We start from the raw sequence: 9,342 nt of genomic DNA, 5'->3' as shown, positions 1-9,342 counted from the left end.
CTGACTCACTCTTGCAGTCTCCACAATCGTACTCAAAGTCGTTACTGCGTAAGCAGCAGTCACATCACCATTCTCCAATTTAAAACATGACCCATCGACATACAACGTGCCATCTGGTTCTGACAACGGAGTGTCTTTTAGATCAATTCGTCCTTTAGTCTCTTCCTTGGTTCTGAAACAACAATCATGGGGTTCAAAATCACTCGACTCTTGATTAGTCGGCAACAATGTTGCTGGATTCAATACATTGCATCTTCTGATTTGAATATGACTAGCTAGCAATGTCAGCTCATAGCCTGATAATCTAGCGCTGGTAAGGTGTTGCGTCTTGGTTCGATTCATGAGTGTGTCCACAGCATGAGGAACCATGACCACTAGCATGTTGTTCATCACTAAACCAGCAGATTGTCGAATGGGAGCTGCAGCTGCAGCTGTAGCTCTCAAACAACTAGGTAATGCTCTAGCTACCGGGTCTAACGTTGATGAAAAATACGCGCAGGGGCGTTGTTTATCACCAAATCTCTGTGTCAGAACACTCAACGCGCAACCTTCTCTCTCATGAACATAGAGCGTAAATGGTTTACTGTAATCGGGTGTACCCAATACAGGAGCTGAACATAATGCATTTCGTAACTCAGAAAAACTCTCCTGACATTCAGCAGACCATGGCACCGGACTCGAAACACCTTTCCCAGTCAAAGCTACCAATGGTTTTGCTAAAAGAGAAAAATTTGGGATCCACTGCCTACAGTACGAGGTAATACCTAAAAAGGCACGTACTTCTCTCTGTGTGCGGGGAACACTCATCTGCGTAATTGCTTTTATTCTTTCTGGGGTCAACTTTCTTCCCTCCTTTGACAAGAGACGACCTAGGTAGGTCACTTCTTGGCAGCAGTATTGCATTTTTGAAGGTGACACCTTATGATTCAAATTAGACAAATGATGCAATAACGAAATTGTAGCTGCTTTGCAAGTTTCCTTGTCATCGGCAGCCACCAAAAGATCGTCTACATACTGTACCAGTGCAGAACCAGGAGGAAGTACAAAGGAATCTAACTGACTTTTTAATGCCTGACTGTAAATGGACGGACTCTCACAATAGCCTTGTGGAGCACGTTTAAACCTGAAGCTTCGACCTCCTAGAGAGAAGCCGAAAATATCCCTGCTTTCTTCGGCTATTGGAATGCTGAAAAAGGCATTCTTCAAGTCGATAACTGAAAACCATGTGGCTGTAGCAGGAATCAACGTTAACAATGCAGTAATGTCTGGAACCACAGGAAACTGCGGAACAACAATCTTATTAACCTCTCTGAGATCTATAACAAACCTATACACTGGAGGCTTCGAGGGATCAGTACGTTTCAAAATCGGTAATACAGGACTGTTACAGACATTGCCTCTAGTTTCTTCAACCACACCTTTCTTAATCAAGTCTTGCACAATCAACAAAAGTGCACGTTCACCTTCACTAGAAATCTTGTATTGAGGAATTCGTGGAAATTTAACATTAGCTTTCAAAGTGACTACATATGGTGGTATTTCCAAAAGGCCTACATCGTTAGGACCAGTCGCCCAAAGAGTATCAGGGAGTGAACGCAGCTCTGGCGGGAGTGCATCCATTGACAAGTACATCGGAGAGGTGATTCTTTTACCCAATGTAAGCTGTACTCCTGACGGAGAACAGTACAATGTCGCATATAGTCGTTTTAACAAGTCTAAACCAAGCAGATTTTCATTACAACCTGTCGTCAAAATCAAGGGTGCTTTCAATTGACACGGTCCAACAGAAATAGACAAGGGACCAGATACGGGATTGTAAACAGGGGCGCCTGAAAAACCTAAAGAAACATTTGTTAAGCCGGACAAAGGTGCGCCAGGGAGTTTCGCATGAATGATAGAACTTTTTGCGGCACCAGTATCCAACAGAAACGGTTCGACTACACCTGATGTTGCTACTGCGACATAAGGCCCACTCTGATCCACTGGAACTGATACTACTCCCTCTCTCTGTCCATGGCTGTCCTAGTACCCACTCTGTTGAAATCCCTCATCTACTTCACAATAGTCCTCAACATGATATTGTTGGGATCTATTTTCTTGGGCAGACTGTCCATTTCGTTGATCAAAGTGATTAGAAGGGCGATCATTCGTTTGTGGAGGCATAGCACCTCGTCCTCGTCCTCTAGAATTTTGCATAGAACCACCACGACCTCTGGTTCCACTGATATTGGGGCCTCGGTGAACTATAATCTGTTCTCTGATATGACCCTTGCTGCGTATTAGTCTGATTCATGCGAGGCGGATATGCCTGTTGCAAAAGAACTTTAGTTTTTAAATCTTTCGTTTTCTTATCTGACTTCTCCTTCTCCTCTTTATCCCTATTTTCATAATACTGTGCAGTTGCAAGTATTTGCGCAGTTGTAGAGACAGCCCACGCACTCTCGGAATCTTTCAATTTATTGCAAAGCTCTGGTAGTAGATTGTGTACAAATTTATCGACAAATAATCTCTGTCCTCCCTCCGTGCTCATATCCTGACCACTGTGATCCACAAAAGTCTCTTCGAACCTCGTGAAGAAGTCGGAGACACTTTCGTCTTTCTTCTGCCTGCATGCGGACAACTTGTCCCAATTAACACGCAATGCTGGCATCAGAGTCTTCATCAAGTCAATTATCCTACCTGGAAGATTAGCAATTAGAGGTTCGGGTTTGGAACCACCTATTTGCTAACCATCCGCCGCTATGATAGCTGCCCAATCACCACCTAGGGCAACTGGATGATTTTCTTTACGAATTTTAGCCCAAATTGGTTGCGGAACTACATTCCTAAATAACATGTCAATGTCCGCTAAATTCATCACACAGGCCTCAACTGTCTGTGCTAATTCTTTATAGTATCCAGCAGGATTCTTACGCGGATCTGGCAAGGCCTGTTTCACTGCTAACACTTCAGCTCGCTTCCACGGAATGTGTATCCACACTCTCTGGAATTGGGCCGGAGCAGCAGCAATACCAAGATTCGCATTAGCTTGCACAGCTTCACGCCAAATTGGAGGAACCTCCCTCATTGGATATTGGCGATTCAGCTTCGTACTTTGTTTTTCCAAATCTCTCGGTGAACGAAGAGATGGATCATTCCTATAGCTTAAAATTAGTTCCATCGCTTCTTTTATATTTTGACCTACTATCATACCTGCAGCAAACTCTTTCTGAACATTAATTAATTCTTCTAAGTTCGATTCAGAATCATCTTCTTCTAACTCATCACGCAACAGGGAGCACATCTCGTCGAAAACATATCGTTGCGTTGGTTCATTCCACTGCACAAAAGTATCTAGTACATCTCTCGTACTATATCTCCTACTCTTCGAAATCCATCTAAGAGCCGTGGAATCTAAGATTCCCCGTTCCTCAGTACTTGGAAACTGACTACGTCTCTGTACAGACTCAGGGGCAGGAGTCTTAATTAAAGTTTTATAGAAAGGAGACAGAATATTAGAGACAGAATCAGTGATTCTTCGACGAACAGAAAGCGGAGTCATAATACTAGCAGATGTAGAAAACACAGTAGCAGTAGGAACAGATAGACCAGGAACAGTAGGAGTATCAGATAAGGTAGCTTGTGAAGCAGTAGGTGTAAGCGATACAGGTATAGGCAAAGATACTGGCAACCCAGGAAGAGGGGGTGCCGAAGGAACATTCACATTAACCACAGGTGGTACAGGAGCTTGATTCTGAGGGGCAGGAGCAGGAATACCAGGTTGTCCAGCAACCGGCAATTGAACATTCGGTACAGGCAGAGCCGTAGCACCCTGTGCATACGGTGGGGGTGACCGTAACAAGTAAGACAACAGAGGATCGCTCTCGGGGTCCTCTACTATCTTAGTTGTACTCGATGGCAAGGCAGGATAGCACTTGTCGATCGCTAAATTACGCTCTCTAATAGCCACCTCCATTGCCTTCTCAGACTCGTTGACTTGCAGCTGCTTAGCAGCCTGCTCTAAAGTCAACTCTTGCTCTTTCTGTTCTTTCTTTAACCTTTTAATTTCTCTCTGTTTAGATTCTTTTCGCCAGTAACGGAAAGAATCAAACATTGCCGGCCGGGCTTTCTTCTTAAACAATTTCGCTTCTAAATTGTCAAGGATTTCGGGTTCAAAACTACCATGCAGTGGCCAACTAAGGACACCGTCTTTGTCTGTATAGCGGACCCACACCTCATTATAAGATATAGGACCCACACCAAACTTACAATAAAGATCATATAGAGGAGTCCCAATCGGAGGAACCAGACATGAGTCCTCCAGCCGGGAATCACTGTTGCAACCAAAACACGACAACATACAATTTTTCCGACTTACCATTTTGCAATCCGGAACACAGAACGAACAAAAACACAAACAGGAATGTGCACTCGAACCAAGAACTTAGGCCTACCAAAAGCGAACAAATGTATCGATACCCAAACTAAACCAATAGATTATCGTAACCAGAACAACCAGTGGTAATCTTACGAAACCAAACCAAACCAAGAACCAAAAAGGATTTTAACAACCCTTACAAAGTAATCAACTAGCAACCACTAAATACTTAACTGAGGCACTGAAGACGTCACCAAGGAGAAACCCGTCTCGTCTCGCCGTACTAAGGACTGCACCTCGGGTCCAAGACAGGGCGACGGTCAAGGCAACGGACCACTGCAGCCGTCCTGAACGGGAACCCTCGTGGAAGAGAACGTCGGGCCACTTTTGCGATATGCCGGGATCGATGAAGTGGGGCGCCTCCCTCAGGAATCTTCACACGAAGCTTCTCGAACTCTTCAGGCTTTTGGACCGGTACCGAATGACGTCGCCCCACGTGGGCGCCAATTGGAGTTCTGGACTTTTTGGTTCCGTCCAGAGGTGTCAGGGATAACACCCGAAGACCCCGGAGTTCTACCTGTCTCGGTGCACAAATAAACAGAAACACGGGCTTCTCGATGGTGGCGTCAAAGACCAAAGGTTTATTACTGCAGGGACACAGAAGTCACAGAAACTACACATGGGCAGTATCTAGGAGCCTGTTCGATTTGTACAAGAAAGGTTGCTCCTTATATACAAAATATTGGCCTTCAGGCGAATTCTTCACATGTTGGTACATTCCCACACCTTTGTGTCCTAAACAATAAATATTTGGCGTTGCACAAGAATCGTCGATAATATCTGATGTCAAACATTACGAAGAGGGGTTCCCACTGTTCCATCACAATCCCATGTCAACATTTCATTCAAGAACCGGACCGCCTCATCGTAAATTTCGTTACCTCCCCCTAATAAAGATTCAGAAAGAAAGGAACGGAGCCAGGTGCGGAAGATAGAAAAGCAGGATAAGAGATGTTTGTGGGTCGTAAATGGGCAAGGCTACCAACTTCGGCCGTCTAATCATGATCAGGCCAACGAACACAAGAACCAGTATAGCAGGACTGGCCTCGGGCAGAGGAGGCAGCCTTTGTCGAGTCATGCAGCCACAGCGTGTTCTGTTCTAAGGTGCACGTGTCACTAGAGAGGTGAATCTCCGGCTAAGTCTACGTGTCCTTAATCGAAATGAAGTAATCAGAGGTCATTGCATATGTGAGGGCAAGAAACACAAAATGGCTGCCATGATCTAAGATGGATGCCATGGGTAGATCGGAAATGTTTTTGTAACAGGAGTACTCTTGCTCGTAGCACAGCGAAAACACCAGGATATGCTAAATGGATCATTTGCGGTTCACTGATACCAAAATTATGTATTTACGACAATGTTGAAAACACGGGTTCAAATCGTCACGGAACCTCAGTCCGGAGATCTTTCTCTCCGCCGAGCAGACCTTCCTCTGGACTGGAATCTTTTTTATTTGGGAGTGGATTGTTTATTTCCATCCCAGCTCTTTTTTGGAATGTTTAGATTATTTTTAATAAATATCTTTTCAGGATTTTCAGTTAGTTGGGGGTTTACCGGTTTCCCACCCAAACTATCTCTACCTAGTTCTTCATAGGATTTTTCTATGATTCTGGCAAGTTCAATTGGTTGGTCTGCTATATCTGTTTCTTTCAATTTCTGGCGGATCGCCACAGATGCTGCTTCTCCTTTTATGTTGGCTAATAATTAACCCTGGGCGAAGCACTACACTACGCTCGCGGAGTTTGCGAAGTTTGCGCAACTTCGCACTACGCGAGCTGCACGTAGCACGCTGCGAACACGCGTAGTGCAGCGTAGCATAGTGCAGCGCTAATTTTTTGGTTGTTTGTGGTCCTGAACGTCATGTTCGCGACCGCGAGCAAGCAAAATGACATCCCAGCGAGATTCTCAACGCGGGGAGGTAAGGTTTCTCATTGTGAGTGGTTGCGCATGCTCACGACCGCTCTCAATGAGAAACTACCAGTTCGCGTTGAGAAAGCTGCAGCTCGAGTAATAATCTACTCGAGCAGCAGAAAACTACAGCTCGCACTGTGCAAGATACCGTTTTCAATGATTGCACAGTGCCGGATGCTTGTCCGCACTGTGCAATCATTGAAAACACATCTTGCACAGTGCGAACATGCTACTACGCAGCTCGCGTAGTGCTACGTGAAGTTCGCGTAGTGCGAAGTGCACTTCGCGAAGCTTCGCGTAGCGCTACTTCGCAAACTACGCCCACTCTTACTAATATTATAGCCGAGACCTGCTTGAAGTCTTTCAGTAATTTCATACCAAGAGTTAAAGCAGGTTCTGGACCGTATTCATTTTGAATCTGTCTCTGTACATCTGTTATTACCGCCATGGACGGAGCACCATGTGTTTTTGTGTAAATGGAAGCAAAGACTGTGCCCCAAGTGTCATAATCCTCCACATGTGGTGCGATCCCCATTGGGAGGCAGATAGTCTGAATTCTGTGTTTCTCACTAGGGATAGTATCTGGAAATACTGCCTCTAATTAAGTTATCTATTGTGCTAGCCACAATGGAATTTGTTCCCGTTTTGAGGGTGTTTTACGAAGACATGATTGTATGATCTGTGGTGTAATTTTGTTTCTGTTTCCCTGATGAGGGGTCAGCTGTGGAATGTTAATAGCTGGTTGGACTGTTGAAGTCCGCATTACATATTGGACTAATTGTCTATGTATTTTAATTAGTATTTTTAGCTGGGCTAAAAGTTCCTGGTCTGACAATTTTTCGATGTCTGGATGTGATGTGTAGCTGGCTAGAACCGGCAACGTTGCTCCTGGTCTACCTAGTGGACCGAGCCTGGTGATGTGATTATTTTGTTTTAGGGCGCCTTCAAACCAGAGCAGGTGCTCTTGGTATTTTAGTGGGATTTCAACCTCCTCAAAAGGAGTGTATTCATCCGGAGATTCCTCTATTTTGTAATAGTGGAAGTCGTGTGTTACAGCGTTTGCTGCCGATATTCATGGGCCTCTACCAAGAATATGACTGTACCACCTCGTGATGTCAGTCCGTTTTCTATAAGTTTAAGAGTTATAGTTTTTCTTATGTTGACCGGAATGAGTATAGCATTCGGGTCATTCTGTAGGAGACTCGTGTCCTCCTCTAGGAGTCGAGCTGCTATTCTAGCTCTCTCCCATTCGTCTTCACTTTCGCCCATTTTACTGGCAGAAAGTTTTTGTTGCAGATCAAGTTTCAAGGAAACAAAGATTAGGTGCACAATATTTTGGAACACTGTATCCTTCAACGTTGACTAAACCAAAAACTATACATAGGAATCTTTTCCTACTAAGTTCCGGCGGATTTTAATCTCTTACCCACTCCAGACGTCTTTTGGAGTATTTACGGGAAAAAGGGTCTGTGTGAAAAAGCACGACTGAGTTACTCTAATGCCTTGCGTTAGATTTATCACCTTACCAAACGTTGGGCGCCATGTAGTGTAGTTCCTATATTCCCAATAGGCTCTGCGCATTGGAATAATATATTCAGCAGTGTAGACATAGGACTGAGGTCGACTAGGTCTCTACTGACTATATTAGACTTAAGGTTTGCCAGTTAGCTCAGAGGTCACTAGAAACTTTCTCGAATAAACGAGGCGGAGTTTAACCTCCCTGGATAGACAAGAAGGGATTAGCTTCTGACAACCATATAACATGACAACTTTGCTCCCTCAGAATAAGAGTGTATCTCTAGAGTCGTGTGAAAACAATAGACAGCTATTTCACTCAGTCAATCGTGCGTACTTAGTTTCACCAGAGTGCAGAGAAAAGAGAGACGGGCGTTTTCAATAAAAGGTGTAATTTATTGAGCAGTCTTCTTTCTCATGCAAGAGAAATGAATTGCCATAATTGCAATACTTAATGTAAAGTAAAGTGCGTACAGTAAAAGGAGTATTATGAAATAATGCTGTAAAAGCATTGATATGGTTTCTTAGCCATAAGATACTTTAAAATGGATAAAATATATACATACATATATACATTGACTAACGTACTCAACTGGTGCTTCTAAATACGCCTACCCCGGTGTACCTGACCTAAGCCTAATGCGTGGGAAGGAGTAAGAAAGTAGCAGTTTAAGTTAAGTTGGTTTTGCCAAGAATCTGACTCAAGAATTCTCTTTAAGGGTTTAGTCAGCTCTGTACCTGGGTAATAGAAAGCAGGAGGTCTGGTATCTCTCTTTCAGGATTCGATATCCCAGCAGCCCGCGAAGGCGGCTGAGAACACCGGAGCTGGATTTCTCGGCAGGAGAAAAGACAGCGTCTCTCTCAGTGCGTCAAAGGGAAGGGGCAGCGTCCGTGGGCTCTCGCATCTGCTGGGCTCTCGGGCAAGTAGATAGCTGCTCGGCTCCACACCACTGTGTGTTTGCTTAAGGAAACGTTGGTATATTTATACCTGAAAGGTGCCGGGTTTGACGTAAGGTTGGACATAAGACGTCAATAAAGATGTCACTAAGAACTGGCCGTTCTTACAGTGCTTCACAGGAGTTCTAGGACGAAATCAAAACAAAAGCAAATGGGGATTTCCCAGGTTGCTGGAGGTTTTTTTTTTTTAGAGAACTCGTTGTGCTTTCTAGGAGTCCGTGTAAGTAGCCTTGCTGAATGTGATTGCATGGGCTACAATTAGATATGGATATGATTCCTATGCCATTATAGGTATATTATGGATTATAACCGTACAAGGGCATAAAATAGTAATATCGATTTAGGTTCCTAGATAAAAACACAATAGGTTGAGGCAGTAGAGAATATTCCGCAAACTATTTTAAATGTAAGGAGAATAGCAGGGGATTGAGGGGAAACACACCAGGCTGAAGACCATTGTAAAATGTTAAACCCTCTCCAGAATAAAAATTCAATTTTTAACTCCTTTCCACAACCCTGCACCGCCTGGAGGGAAGGTGCA

This window comes from Lissotriton vulgaris, chromosome 1_2, assembly GCF_964263255.1.
Source record: "Lissotriton vulgaris chromosome 1_2, aLisVul1.2, whole genome shotgun sequence".
NCBI lineage: Eukaryota > Metazoa > Chordata > Amphibia > Caudata > Salamandridae > Lissotriton > Lissotriton vulgaris.
Note: the sequence above shows the minus strand (reverse complement) of the source record.